This window comes from Hibiscus syriacus, unplaced genomic scaffold (genome assembly GCF_006381635.1).
Source record: "Hibiscus syriacus cultivar Baekdansim isolate YM2019G1 unplaced genomic scaffold, ASM638163v2 tig00110266_pilon, whole genome shotgun sequence".
In the NCBI taxonomy this organism is placed as follows: domain Eukaryota; kingdom Viridiplantae; phylum Streptophyta; class Magnoliopsida; order Malvales; family Malvaceae; genus Hibiscus; species Hibiscus syriacus.
The window spans coordinates 913,224-927,949 of NW_024062654.1; the positions used below are offsets into that span (position 1 = coordinate 913,224).

The 14,726-nt window shown below is 33.0% G+C and overlaps 1 pseudogene; it reads left to right on the forward strand.

Moving 5' to 3' along the window:
* The first annotated feature begins 8,482 nt into the window (after positions 1-8,482).
* Positions 8,483-10,744, forward strand: LOC120115597 (annotated as a pseudogene).
* Positions 10,745-14,726: the final 3,982 nt, after the last annotated feature.

Genomic DNA, 14,726 nt, shown 5'->3' on the forward strand with positions numbered 1-14,726 from the left:
GAATTACCAATAATAAGTAATAAAACACCAGAATGATTATCTTTTGAGTGAATCATTTTAAGGTGATTAAATTATTGGTTTGATTTTATTTTGATCATTAAATTACAAACTGTTAATTTGATCATTAACTTTTTTATTTGGATCTAATTAAGATAACGATCGTGTTAAATTGTAAAAGGAATTATTGATATATTATTGTTAAGTAAATTTATACATATTTATATGATAGAAAGATTATATTTATTAAATTAATAGAACATATATAATGAAGATCAAATGTATTATTTATTATATAAATTTGTTTAATTAGTAGACCGTTAATGCATTAACATTTAATAATCAATAATTTGATTAGGTATAAATTTAAAATTTAGTGGTTTAATCGTTAAAATATTTAGTTTATGTTTAAAACAGAATCAACTAATAATTTAGTGATTTTTAGAGTAATTTATCAAAAATCTTATTCAGAAAAAAAAAATCTGTTTGTTTGGATATGGAACAAATGATAGTTGGTGGATGTCGCTTCACATTAATGCCATTTATGGAGTTGCGTTTTGTCATAACCGTCTTTCGGTGGGATCTCAGAATTGGGTTTCGACTTAGAAAATGTGGATTGGGAGTCGTCACCGATCGTTTATTTTAAGCAAATGGGTTGATCGGATACCCTATTATTACCTGATCTGTATTTTACCAGAGATATATCGGATTCGGGAGTCGGTTACAGTCAAGGAAGGATTAGCACCCTTGAACCGTCCTTTCGGTACCAATTAATTTATTGATTGTCTTATTTGCGAAAATTTGAAATTAAAATTAAAATTTGAAATATTTGATTCGAATTATTACCTTTGGTCGATTGAAATTACCACTGAAAATGCCAAAAAAATGTTAGATGATAAAATAAAAATAAATATGAGGGAAAAAATTCTAAGATAAAATAAGTAACAGAGATAATTAAAAGTTAATAAAAAAAGATAATAATAAAAAATAATAAAAAATAAATAAAGAAAATAAAACGAATAAAATAAAAAAAGTAAGAGAGTTAGTTAAAAAAATAAAATAAGAATAAACTAAAAAAAAAATAAAATATTTAAACTTAAACCGTGAAAGAAAAAAATAAATAAAATAAAAATGACTAAATTAAAATAAAATTAAAATAGAGGTCTAAAATTAAAACAAATGTAATTAGTGACCAAATTGAAAGAAATAAAAACACAACTCCAAAGCTACAAATATGGAAATCTTTAATGACCCATGCCCTAGTTAACCCAAAAATTATATGAAACTCAAAAATCCTTTAATTTTCATGCGTGATTAATTTGGATTTTTCTTTTGGCATTTTTTTTCCTTTTAATTTTCAGACATCAAATTCTTATCATGCAACTGTTGATTGAAATGACCTAAAGTAAAGCAAATAAACTTAAATCACAGCCATACATAGCTTCTCACCACATTAAACAACCATGGACGTTTCTTTGTAGCCTTTTCTCTTTGCTTTTGTTTATTCTGACACTCTTCTCTACGGGTTCTGGTTTAGCCCTAAATCCTTCGCTTAGATGCTTCCGAAAGATCATGCGACCCCGGCGACTTGTAGGATTTCAGACGCTCCAATGAATGTAAGAGCTCTCTCCTCTTCTCTTTGGTTCGAATTTTTTCTGTATTTTTTCTTGAACTGGTTCCTCTCTTTCGAAAATGGTTCCAAGTTTCTTTTGTATTTTCCTTTTTTCGTTCGAATACCTCTGATATTTCGTGTGTGATCTTTGTGTGTAAATCTCTCACCAGTAATCGTGTGTAATACGGCGTGTACTCTCTCCTGATTTCTAATGTAAAACTCTGTCCCCAATCATATTCTAGTTACATGTTTTTATAGTAGAAATAACTCCTATTTTTAGGAGTTCGATTACAAATGTAACTCTTGGTTTGTTGTTCTGTTATTTTGCGTTGGTGTCGTGTCTGTCGAGGAAACCGACTCTGGTGTCGTGTAACCGTGAAACTCGGATGTGGGGTTGACTCCATGCGGCGCTGTTGAGATGCTTGGGAAGGAAACGGCGCTGAGGTGGGAGATTAGGGTTTCACACAAACCCTAATTTACATTGGTTCGAGCCACAAGTTTCAGCAGATGGGTCAATGCTGGTTTGAAAAACGGGTTGCTGGGCCACATGTTTTGTAAACATTTATTGGGGCCTGTAAATGTAAAAAAACGAAATTAATAATATGTATAATATATATAATACGTATATACGTATGTTCTGGTCAAAAAAGTGTGTCTACAGCTGCCCCTCTTTGTCCATAGTTGTGTAACGTGTGTAGGGCAAATATTAAAAGACACTTTTCGTTCAACGTGAATGTATCCAAATTTAACACCACCCATTCATATTTGTCGAATATCCTCTGTCGTAGAGTTGAAATCCAATATCAAGGCTTATCAATCTAGATTAAAGCACGAACTGACTCCCTCGTCATGAAATTGAGTTGAAATTGGAAAATTCTAAGTACGAAATCCTTCGTCGTGAAGTCGAAATCGAACTCAGAGTATTGTGAAGTGGCTCTTGGATCGTCTTATAGCTCAAGATACTTCGTCGTGAAGGTGAAACTTGACCTGAAGACTTTGGTGTTGTTGTGCTACATATGACTCATTCGTCATGAAGTTAGGTCAATCTGTTTGTGAAGTTGAGCCTTGTAATTGGATATCCTTCATTGTGAAGTTGAAATCCAATGTAAGTAGCATTGTTCTGAGTCCAATATCCTCCGTCGTGAAGTTAAAATTGGCTATGGAATCGGGAAATTGTTTATTGACAACCAACCGTCCTTTCGTTGTGAAGTTGAACTTGCGTTGTCTGGAGTCCAATATCCTTCGCTGTGAAGTTGAAATTGGCTCTGAAATTGGGAAGTTGTTTATTGACAACCAGTGGTCCCTTCGTCGTGAAGTTGAACTTGCATTGTCTTGAGTCCAATATCCTTCGCTGTGAAGTTGAAATTGGCTCTGAAATTGGGAAATTATTTGTTGACAACCAGCGGTCCCTTCGTCGTGAAGTTGAACTTGTGTTGTCTGGAGTCCAATATCCTTCGTTGTGAAGTTGAAATTGGCTCTAAAATTGAGAAGTTGTTTGTTGACAACCAGTGGTCCCTTCGTCGTGAAGTTGAACTTGCGTTGTCTGGAGTCCAATATCCTTCGTTGTGAAGTTGAAATTGGCTCTGAAATTGGGAAATTGTTTATTGACAACCAGCGGTCCCTTTGTCATGAAGTTGAACTTGAGTTGTCTGGAGTCCAATATCCTTCGTTGTGAAGTTGAAATTGGCTCTAAAATTGAGAAGTTGTTTGTTGACAACCAGCGGTCCCTTCGTCGTGAAGTTGAACTTGCGCTGTCTGGAGTCCAATATCCTTCGCTGTGAAGTTGAAATTGGCTCTGAAATTGGGAAGTTGTTTATTGACAACCAGCGGTCCCTTCGTCGTGAAGTTGAACTTGCGTTGTCTTGAGTCCAATATCCTTCGCTGTGAAGTTGAAATTAGCTCTGAAATTGGAAAATTGTTTGTTGACAACCAGCGGTCCCTTCGTCGTGAAGTTGAACATGCGTTGTCTGGAGTCTAATATCCTTCGTTTTGAAGTTGAAATTGACTCTGAATGAAATTTTGTTGACAATCAGCCGCCCATTCGTCGTGAAGTTGAGCTTGTGTTGTCTTGGGTCCAAGATCCTTCGCTGAGAAGTTGAAATTGGCTCTGAAATTAGGAAGTTGTTTATTGACAACCAGCGGTCCCTTCGTCGTGAAGTTGAACTTGCATTGTCTTGAGTCCAATATCCTTCGTTGTGAAGTTGAAATTGGCTCTGAAATTGGGAAATTGTTTATTGACAACCAGCGGTCCCTTCGTCGTGAAGTTGAACTTGCGTTGTCTGGAGTCCAATATCTTTCGTTGTGAAGTTGAAATTGGCTCTGAAATTGGAAAATTGTTTATTGACAACCAGCGGTCCCTTCGTCGTGAAGTTGAACTTGCATTGTCTGGAGTTCAATTTTCTTCGCTGCGAAGTTGAAATAGACTCTGAATGAAGTTGGAAAGTTGTTTGTTGACAGACAACTTTTCTTGACTTAAGTTGTGCAGTAAATTTCCTTTAAATGAATGATGGCCCCTTTCGCCAAATTTTATGAGCCGGATATCTTTCATCGTGGAATTGAAATTTGTCTTGAAAGTGTTAACTGGAAACATACTGCTCATGGTTGAGTTTGTGTCGGACTGGATTTGTTTTGATCTGGTTCTGATATCTGTAAATATGTCAAGTTGGTTGAGGTGTAGCTAAGCAACCACCATCGATCTTTAAAGGCGCATGCAAATCGAGTATCCTTCAACCTGAAGTCGAAACTTGACTCTAAAAGCTACAAAAAATCATATATGCTAAAATGATGAATGTGATGCACCTAAGTATGTCTAAGATGCATGCAACATGAATGAATTATGTGTTATTTCTTAGATGGAGTCTCGTGCTTTGTCTGCTAATCTTGTCCCTGGAATCGATCGTGCCCCAATTCTCTTTTCGAGCTTTGGCTTTACAGACCTTTCAAATCTGAGACTGTTCTGTTTGGAAATGTTTTTCTCATTTTTCTTCTTTTAGGAGGGAAAAAGATGAAAATTCTGTAAAATATTGTTCGCAATTGAATCAAATTATAAACATGAGTTCAAAGATTATCAAAGGAATCAATAGCTCTTTTAATGCTTTCAGAGTTACAGCTCTTTGACAAACGTTCAAATGGATGAGTTGGCTTTAGGTTGACCTAAGGTTTCGGCCATAAAAAAAATGTCATTTTTGTGTTATTGCAACATGCTTTGGTATTTCAATTGGGTGCGGACAAAATGACGCAACTAGTATGATCAATTACTAGACCTTTTATTTCGGTCCTCTGAAATCTTCCATTTGTTCAAGCTTTGTAGGCTCCTCTAACGAAGGCAGTGCAAAAATATCGGTCTAAAAATGAAATTCTTGAGTGCTCGTGTGAAATTGACTATAACAGGTGTTCCTTAATTCCCTTAGCCCATTTTACCGAAACTTTATGCTTAGATAAATTCGATTTAATTTACCGTTATCTGGCTAGCTGAATCCATAAAGCTGAGGCGTTTAACCAATTGTTTTAGAGGGACAACTTATCATTATAATCATTTTTATCAAGTTAACTGAAGGGTTCATCTCATCACAAAGTCTTCGGCCTGACAAAAGCAGTGGAGCAAACACTGAATTGCCAAGTGTCCGAGCAATGTCATGGTTTGAATACAATCTATTCATAAAGCCAGGGCTTTCGAGTTTCCTCTGTAACCAATTGCCTTAGTGGAATAGCCCAATTTTACGGATTTAATTTCTTAAGATTGTCAAGAAGAACCTGTTATAGTCTAGGTGTTTGTTGAAAGTAAAAAATTTCATCTTTAGAGTTCAATTTTCAAGCAACTGACCTAAACTAGATTCACTTACTCGACTATTCCATCTGTGAAGATCATTATCATAACTGAACGTCTTAAATAAAAAGTATAATAATGTCATGTGCAAAAGGATGCCCCATGTTGTTCGCACCTTATGAAAGGAAAATGTTATATTGGTTAATTACAATAGCAGGGTACGATGTTTGAGTGTATATTCTGGGTAAAGTCAAATTCATTGTTTTAAATCATGTTACTTCGTCAAAGATATGTAACTTTGAACCATTTCAGAGTTTCTTAATTCAAATGATATTCAAAGAATTGCAAGTTTGCAAATGTGATTCATTGTTTAACATCTTTAAAGTAACATAAATTTATTTAAAAGTCCTTACAAAAAAAATGAAAAAACAAATTCAAACAAAATGTCTCAAATGATGAAATGGTCTTCCTCACTTGGATGCCCCCAAGTTGTTGAAGTCGATCCGATTCTTGTTACGTATTTTATGTATGATTCTCTTGATTGTGGAGTAATTCTCGATAGTGCGCCCTGGGACTCCGCTATGATTTTCGCAATGAGCGTTCTCATCATACCACCTGGGGTACGGGGCTTCATGGATTTCTCTGGATATGGTGACACCACGTGTGCGTCAAACAACTGTTGGTAAAGCTCCTTATATGTCATAGAATCAAAATGTTCTCATTTTTGATGAGACATGTGAATGTAAAAAAAAGAAAAATAATGCGAATGTAAAGAAAAATAATAAAATGCACAATATGTCTGAATGCATGATGCATGAAATGTTCGAGGCATTGATCCAAAAATTGTATCTGTTATTATAAATAATCCTTATTGGGGCAAAAGTGTTACGTCTTAAGAGACAAAAATATTTTGAAGGCATAGACCCCGAACAGCTTCTGATAGGTTGACTAGTCTTCTGCCTTCGTTTGTCACCGGTTGAATACCCTGTCAAACCGTTCCGGCTCCTTTGGCTAAAATATGCAAATAACGAGCTGCTTGCCCCCAAAAGGTCTCGAAAGACTGCATCGCCGGCTTTCACTCTATGTCGAGCTTGTTCCAAACGAAAGTGCCATCGGAGCCCTCCACCCAAAGTTTATCGACTTGTTTCTAGAATTTATCAATAATGATCTCCAGCTTAGCTAGGTTTCGCCATCTTGATCTCGCAGTTTTCGAAAGGACTCTCCGGGTCAGTAACATTTTCCTCGTCTTGCCCCTACACCCTTTGCCTCCGAGTATTCTTTGACCATGACTGGGCTTCTGAGCTTTTTATCTCTTTGTATTATAATTCCTTTGTCCATTAATGCAGATTATTCATGTTTAACAAACACATTTTTGGTGGATCAACACCTCGTTTTAAATGATGCGAATGATGAAAACAAAATGAAATAGAACAAAAAATAAAAGGGGTTAATGAGGTAAATCAAAATAAAAAAAAATAAAAAATCCTACCCAACATGATAATCTACCCGAACATGCTTAATATTCCTACACAGACATGATTTCTATCCCGCATGCTAATTTCAAACAAATCCTAGCCGCATATTTGTCTAGTTCGCATGCTTTGAACAGAAAATAAAGCAGGAAACAAAGCATATAGGGTTTGGAATGAGGTCTTGGGGTGGGCTCTAATTCCTTGCACTCTCCCGGTTTAGGTTCTAAAAAGGTACTCGAGTTCTCCTTGCTGGTGCCCCCTTGGGCTTACCAGACCCTTAGTCCTAAGCCCATCACAGGCTTGTGTGAACTAAGTTAAACTCGAGAGGACACATTCCCTTATGCCCACACGGTGAATAAATCCACACGAAGACATAAGGTATATGAATCCCGAAGGCTGCTTGCTAGGCCCGCACGGTGAATAAATTCACACGAAGGCGTCGCTTTTACCCCCACTTAATAGGGTTTGGAGTTCGGGTATAGAGCTTGAGATGAAAACTTTGAAAAATCTGAAATCATTAAAAAATGTTAGTACAACTATTTATTTGAAAAATAATCAAAGGTAAATAACTGGAATCGAATAAATAAATTTACATTTACCATTTTCGCATAAAAAGACAACCGAAAATTAATTTCGGCCTGACTCACTTACCTGTCCCCAGCAGAGTCGCCAAGCTGTCGTAATCGTCTTTCGGTTGGGCCCCAGAATTGGGCTTCGACTTAGGAAAATATGGATTGGGAGTCTTCACCGATCGTTTATTTTAAGCAAATGGGTTGATTGGATACCCTATTATTACCTGATCTACATTTTACCAGAGATATAGCGGATTCGGGAGTCGGTTACAGTCAAGGAAGGATTAGCACCCTTGAACCGTCCTTTTGGTACCAATTAATTTATCGATTGTTATTTGCGAAAATTTGAAATTTAAATTAAAATTTAAAATATTTGATTCGAATTATTACCTTTGGTCGATTGAAATTACCACTGAAAATGCCAAAAAAATGTTAGATGATAAAATAAAAATAAATATGAGGGAAAAAATTCTAAGATAAAATAAGTAACAGAGATAATTAAAAGTTAGTAAAAAAAAGATAATAATAAAAAATAATAAAAAATAAATAAAGATAATAAAACGAATAAAATAAAAAAAGTAAGAGAGTTAGTTAAAAAATAAAATAAGAATAAACTAAAAAAATAAAATAAAATATTTAAACTTAAACCGTGAAAGAAAAAAAATAAATAAAACAAAAATATTAAATTAAAATAAAAGTAAAATAGAGGTCCAAAATTAAAACAAATGCAATTAGTGACCAAATTGAAAGAAATAAAAATACAACTCCAAAGCTACAAATATAGAACTCTTTAATGACCCATGCCCTAGTTAACCCAAAAATTATATGAAACTCAAAAATCCTTTAATTTTCACGCGTGATTAATTTGGATTTTTCTTTTGGCATTTTTTTTCCTTTTAATTTTGAGACATCAAATTCTTATCATGCAACTATTGATTGAAATGACCTAAAGTAAAGCAAATAAACTTAAATCACAGCCATACATAGCTTCTCACCACATTAAACAACCATGGACATTTCTTTGTAGCCTTTTCTCTTTATTTTTGTTTATTCTGACACTCTTCTCGATCGGTTCTGTTTTAGCCCTAAATCCTTCGCTTAGATGCTTCCGAAAGATCATGCGACCTCGGCGACTTGTAGGATTTCAGACGCTCCAATGAATGTAAGAGCTCTCTCCTCTTCTCTTTGGTTTGAATTTTTTCTGTATTTTTTCTTGAACTGGTTCCTCTCTTTCGAAAATGGTTCCAAGTTTCTTTTGTATTTTCCCTTTTTTCGTTCGAATACCTCTGATGTTTCGTGTGTGATCTTTGTGTGTAAATCTCTCGCCAGTAATCGTGTGTAATACGGCGTGTATTCTCTCCTGATTTATAATGTAAAAACCCCGTCCCCAATCATGTTCTAGTTATATGTTTTTATACTAGAAATAACTCTTATTTTTAGGAGTTCGATTACAAATGTAACTCTTGGTTTGTTGCTCTGTTATTTTGCGTTGGTGTCGTGTCTGTCGAGGAAACCGACTCTGGTGGCGTGTAACCGTGAAACTCGGATTTGGGGTTGACTCCATGCGGCGCTGTTGAGATGCTTGGGAAGGAAACGACGCTGAGGTGGGAGATTAGGGTTTCACACAAACCCTAATTTACATTGGTTCGAGCCACAAGTTTCAGCAGATGGGTCAATGCTGGTTTGAAAAACGGGCTGCTGGGCCACATGTTTTGTAAACATTTATTGGGGCCTGTAAATATAAAAAAACGAAATTAATAATATGTATAATATATATAATACGTATATACGTATGTAAAGTGTGTCTACACGTTTACGTAACGTGTGATGTGATTAGCTGCGGTGGTTAGCCCTATACATGTAGCCGCTTCAGCCATTTCTGACTGAACCATCCATCCACATCCAAGTTCCAACTTCTTCCTACATCTTGTAGCTTGAGCTAACCTTGTTCTGCTCTCAGTTTTGGCAATGGTGATTCCTATGGTGCTTGGTGTTGTATTACCACCGAGTTTGGCCGTCATTACAGCATCTGTTTTAGTTCTCATCTTTTTGGGAATTCTTGGGGTTTTAGAGATACGAGGGACACTTGAAATATTCCAAGTTCTTCAATGCTTCTTCTTCAATTAGTTCTAAAGTTCCCAGTAAAGTCGGCATGTTCTTCCTCTACACACCAGCCTTCCTCGTCAGTGTTGCTTCCTTTTGGCTTTTCCCACATGGAGACTTGAGGCTTCTTTTGCTCAAATCCGCCATTACCATCCATTTCTTCAAGAGAGTTTTTGAGGTATTCTTTTCAGCTTCTTTTCTGGATTGATTATAGGGTAAACTATACATTTAGTATATCAACTATTTTTTTTTTTTCGTGTTAGTCACTTAATTATTTTTTTCAAAATCATATATAATGTTATATTTGGTTTCATTTTGGTCATTTACTATTATAAAACTAACAAAATTGTTGACTTAACGTTTATTTGTTTATTCTTTAAAATCAACATTTATTTGTCTTTGGTGATAAAAATGAAGCTCAAATTAAATGTTAAGTGAATTTGAAAAAACATATTTGGATGATCAAAGGGGACAAAAATGATAGTTGGGATATAAAGCGTATAGTTTACCCTTGATTATAAGCTACTACTTGTTCAAAAAAATTCTATGTTTACAATAACGTACATGCATACCATGATGCATTTGTTCGAATCTGATTCCTTTTATGGAGAATTCTTCTCCCTTTTTGTTTTGCTTTGATGTATTGAGATTTACAACTTGTTGAACAAACATTGCAGGTGGGTTTCATTCACAAATACAGTGGAGAGATGGGTGTAGACTCCATGATAATCATATCCACCAGCTATTTTTTCCTCGGTTTAAGCCTGGTTAAACCCAACTTCTCACCCTGGGACTCCCAGAGCCCTCCGTTGATTTAAAGAACCCTGGAATTGCATTGTTTCTGATAGGGATCAGTGGCAATTTCTACCACCATTACCTCCTTTCCAAGCTAAGAGCAGAGGGTGGCAAAGCTTACAAGATCCCCGGAGGCGGTTTGTTTGGGACGGTGATTTGCCCTCACTATCTGTTTGAGATTTTAGGGTTGTTGGGGATCAGTTTGATTTCTCAGACTTTGTACTCATTTTCGGCAACCCTAGGCTCTGCTTTTTACTTGGTGTGTAGGAGTTACGTCACTAGGAGATGGTACACCTCTAAGTTTGAAGATTTTCCCAAAGAGGTTAAAGCCCTAATTCCGTATGTTTTTTAGATAAATGGGTGAACTTTAATGTGTACCTTACCAATTGGTTACAACTTTATTATGCTATACAAAGGAGGCTTCAATTGATTTTGCTTCCCGGGATAATATGTTCCTATTACACTCTGATCAATAAAGAACAAATTAGGTACCCATCAAGCAAAAAAAAGAATGTTGTTATTTATAAATGAATTGATTTTTTTTAATATATATTATCTTGTAATAATAGATTATTTAAACTTTTTTGGATCATGGATCAAGCTAAGAATTAAGATCATAGGTAATTGAATTTATTGAGTGGTTTTAATTGTTAAAGAAGGATTATTTTTTTCTTTGAGTCTTAGATTCGAACAGCTTTTACCCGTAGTAGAAGATGTAGAGGTAAGAGATTCCTAAAATATTTATAATAAAATAAAAGATAAACTATATAAATGGTCATCAAATTTTTAAGGTACTTATATTTTGGTCAATTAACTTTTAAATCTTATAATACAATTATTGAACTTTTAGTTTGTTTTTAGAAAGGCTTCTGATGTTACCTCTCGTTAATTTTATTTGATGCGACACGTTACTTCCTGTTAATATTTCTTACAAAGTAAAAAAATTTCAAACAATTGGAATTAAATTTCTTTACACATGTATATAGTAGAAAAATATTTTTTTGAGTTAACAGATTTTTTTAAAGTGCGTAATCCTCAAATTTAGAATTATCATGACCTATCATAAGTTATGCTTGTTATAGAAAGTTAAAGACTCGTTTTAGACGCTCAAAACACAAGTTTTGACTCCTTTATTTTCTCTTCCTCCTTTTATTTTCATTTTTCATCTCTTGCGTGGACATCAAAATTTGTTCGGGTAAAAAACAAAAAACACCCCTCAATAATCTCAGATTAAACCAACCTATCACGTTAGGGATAAGTATTCTATTAAATTGAATCAGAAAGTTGAATTAATAGATTTGACAAGTCTTATTTTATAATTTAAATTTTATTTGAACTTTTTCGAGTTTAGTTGAATTTATGAAATTCGAGTTGAGTTGTTCGGATTTATGTTTAAATTTAATTGTAAATAATTATAATCTTATGATATTTTTGATCATAGTTTAAACGGATTTCTATAATCATATATGAATACATATATATTTCTTTTTATTTTTTATATGCGGTATGCATATATTATGTAAAGTTGAAAGATTTGAATTGAATTTAAAAATCAATTTATTAATTACTAAAAAAATTTAAATTATTCAAATTTTATTTTATAATTTGACTTAAAATATTTTTTTCAAATCAAATTTATAAAATTATAAATCAAATTTATAAATTTTCACTGTAGAAGGTTGTTGTAAATTGTAATAAAGCAAATTAATCAATAGTATCGTATCCGTTGAAAAACTTTTTCAATAGTACATATAGTTATTTGAGTAATTTAAAGAAAACTCACATTTAAATTAGGTATGAAAATAAACACTTTAACACCTACATGAGCAGTGTGCTCATGAAAGATTTGGGTAACAATTATTTAGTAAAAGCGTAGTTATTAGTTTGTACTAATATGTTTTATAAACACATAATCACTATAAATTTTTTTTAACAAATAGAAATATAATATTTGCGTACTTAGACTTAAGGTGTTTCTGTTATATGAATAAATGATTACAACTTAGTTGTTACAAAATAAGTAAAGTGGTATTTCTTATTAATCTATATTTAGCAGTACATGTGAAAATTTTACATCCATATTTCAATAAGTCGAAATCCATAAACTTGGTGATCTCTTACTTATTAGACCTCTAATATGTGAGCATGTAACTTTTTTATTCTTAAATGTATTGTATGAATCAATTTAGATGCTATCCAATGATCCATACCTAGATTACTTAAATATTTACTTAATATCATAAAATCATATGCTAAGTCTGAATGCATATAAAGCTGAATATACAATAAATTCTTTATTTGTTTTGAAGCATAATAAACCTTTTACATTTCTTCAAAATCATCCTTAGGGCATTGATCAAGACTAAATGTGTTTCCTTTATCAATAAGGGGTATTATTTGGTTTACTCTCACTGAACTTGTAATATATACAATTATCAACCAAATTCGTCTCAAAACCAAACGAGATAACCACTTGGTGAAATTTGTTATACGATTAACGGGAGTCATACTTAAACTCATACAAGGATTTTAACCTAATTTGCATATCATTAATTTTGTACATCAGACACAATTATTTTTTTAATTGCACCTTATAAAACATCTCATCAATGTTACCATTTTGAAATCCAACTTATGTAACTCAAGATTAAATATTAGCAACAAGTATCATGGTTATCCTGAAAGAGTCTTTCAATAAAACCAAAGAGAAAGTCTCTCCAAATTAATGCATTCTTCATAAGTATATGCTTTAGATACAAGAAATGCCTTATACCTATTAACATCACCTTTTGCATCCATTTTGGTTTTAAATATTCACTTACAACTAATTAGTTTTGCACCTTCAGGTAATGAGACGATTTCTTAAACTTTATTATCTTGTATAGAACTTATACTCTTTTTCCATGACATTAATCCACTTATGAGAGTCAGAACTTTTATGACACGATAAAAGTTGATTAAATCATCCTTCATCATTCCACTGTCATCATTATTTCTTAGAGAAATACAACATAATAATCTAAATATTATTATTCTCATCTCGTGGATCTTCTTAATGACACTTGTTCTTTGAGGTTGTTGAGTTTGTTCTTCCGAAATGATTTCTCATCTTAAATGAAGAGTTGCTCAAAATAAACTTATTGAGATTCTAGATTCATTTCTTGATTAATGACATGTATAAACAATGGATATCATCAAAAGTGATAATAGGAATTGAGTTATAATATAATTCATCATTAAAATCAATTCCTCAAATCTTATTTTTCCCTCTAAACTCAACATCCTTAAAAAATATTGTTATAGATCTCATCTTAAAAATATTCCTAATTATGAGATCATAAAATTTATTACCCCTAGATCGCTCAAAATAATCAAAGTAGTTGCTTAATGTTTTAGAATTCAATTTATTCTCATATGTCCTAACATATCTCAAAAGAAAACAATCCTTTGTAACATATTGTTATCTCTTTTGAGTTGGACCCTTAACAGTTACATTCTGATTTTATTTTGCCCTTATCTTTATATGCATTTTTCAAATGATTATTTTAAAAATTATTATGCTTCAACCTTTCTTCCTTTTGTACACAATGAAGAATGAACTTATTTAGAGTTCATTTCTCATTTGATTAAACTCTTTAGGAAGTGATACTGAATTCACAAGAACAAGTAATTCTTAAAAAATCAATTTTAAGTGTCTTAAGTCTTGAAGCAATATGAAACATATCCATAATGTACTCATTCACATTTACTTGACCCTTATACTTTGTAAACATCAAAGAAATCAAAAGTGATATCATTTAAACCTTATTATTTTTTAGAGAAAAAACATTTCTCAATTTTGTTAAGGAAATCATTGGCCTAAGTAATCTTTTCAGGTTATGTACTCCTAAAGCCTTCTAAAATGTTGTGTTTCATGACCACTAGACTCCTACAATTTGAACAAAATTCAGCTCTTAAACTATCTTATAACAATTAAGGATTTTATCCCCCATGAGAGATGGAAATTGTTCTTTCCTTAGTGCAAAGTCTATGTTCATATAACTAAAACCTTATGTAGGCGCATTTATGTCAACTATTAATCTTCCTTTGGGCTGTTCAATACTAACATATCTTAAGTTACATGTACAAAAAATGCATAAAATATTTTTTTTATAATTGAGGTCACTTTAACGACTCATTGCTTAATTAAGTCATCTCAAAGAAAATATTTGTAAAACCCCAACCCGTATCCGACCCGGATACGAATCTGAGGTGTCACATTAACCACTCAAAACATGTATGTTTATAAAAACCATAGAAAATTTAAAACTTCTATTCTATAAAGTAATTCTTTTACATAAACATGTTCAAAACCTTAACAGACTCCATCAGAGCGTACATATTTAATGACTTAGTTACATGCCAACATA